This window comes from Apis dorsata, unplaced genomic scaffold (genome assembly GCF_000469605.1).
Source record: "Apis dorsata unplaced genomic scaffold, Apis dorsata 1.3 scaffold_293, whole genome shotgun sequence".
Classification (NCBI taxonomy): Eukaryota; Metazoa; Arthropoda; class Insecta; order Hymenoptera; family Apidae; genus Apis; species Apis dorsata.
In genome coordinates this window covers 1,087,134-1,088,609 of record NW_006263568.1, presented here as the reverse complement: position 1 = coordinate 1,088,609, position 1,476 = coordinate 1,087,134, and positions in this window count along the sequence as shown.

Here is a 1,476-nt window from a genome sequence, read left to right as displayed (position 1 = left end):
TTTTTTTTTTTTTTTTTTTTTTTTTTTTTCTTTTTGTAAACAATGAAGCTTGATACGGATTCTCGATATTGAAAGAGACGAAGAGATCGTTTGTAAAAAGGATTGTAGAGGATTATTGTACAGTTGTTAGATCATTCGAGCGAAGGCACGACGTGAACGAATAGACGAGGGTTGCGATAGACGGCGGTGGTGGTGGGGGAAGGAACGATGCTCGGCCATAAAACACGCGGTGAATCCACAGCTTTATTTTATTTCATTCAATTCTTCTTCACGAGGCGACGCAACCGCCGCCGCGGGAATATGGAATCGAGTTGTTACGCGACAGCTCTCGTGCTGGATGAAGAGATCCGTAGGAGGGTTGTTGTCGTGGGTGGGTGGATATCGGTGGCAAGGGACGGACGACACACGGCGCATAAGCAAGTGGCCGCCTATGTTATCGCTACGCGCTTCTTCGAATCGTGTTTATTTACGCTGCGCAAATATTTCAAAAATAAGAAATCCTCTTTATCTGTGTACCCGAAAAATCTGAATAATTAATGATTTAATAAAAAAAAAAAAAAATGACACACTAGATCCAATGTTCATTAAATAATTCTATTTAACTTATATTATGTTCAGCTATAGTATCCTCACGTTGTCTTCTTATACTTCCTTTGTGTAATAATAATATAATTTTATTTTTTTTTATAATTTTTAATATTTTTAATATTTTTTTTTAATAATTTTTTTTTTTGTATATAATTCTTATATAAGTTAAATATATATAAATAATTGGCGTAAAGTGCAATGGATAAAGTGAAAAAAAATTGGAAAAGGAGGATCTGATCCATCGCATTCGCTCAGATTATTACTCGTTTCGCCATTCACAGTTGTTTTTAAAAAATAAAATATTCGAAAAGCTGTAATTTCTTCGCTTCAAAACCACGAATTTTTTATAAAAATGGAACATGGTTCGTATTTTCGAATAAAGATTATAAGTTTCGAAAATGATTCTTTTATGATATTCAATATTAAATCCAAATACTAATTCTGATTCAAATTAAATAAAATATTTCGATTTAATTCAATCACTATTCTTATAAAAAATATTAAATATAAAGGACGAATTAAAATTACAAATTTGAAATTATTTCGATAACTATATAAAAAAATAAATTAATTTCAAATGAAATTATTGTTGAAACTAAAAATTGCATAATTTGAAATTCACCCCATTATGACTAAAATTAATAATATAAATAATAATTTTCGATCGAGTAAAGATTATAGTTAGTCGAAGATATATTGTCTTTCTTCCGATCAACCAAAACGACCAATTTCATGTGCTACGATCTAATATATTTCCTTCTTTTCTTATCTTTCAAACGAATTTTACAAAAATCGAAATATCAGATTATAATAACTAAAAAAACGAAGTGAGACACTCTGGTTATATATAAATCTTTGAATTCTTTCGATCTGAAATAATAATCGAAA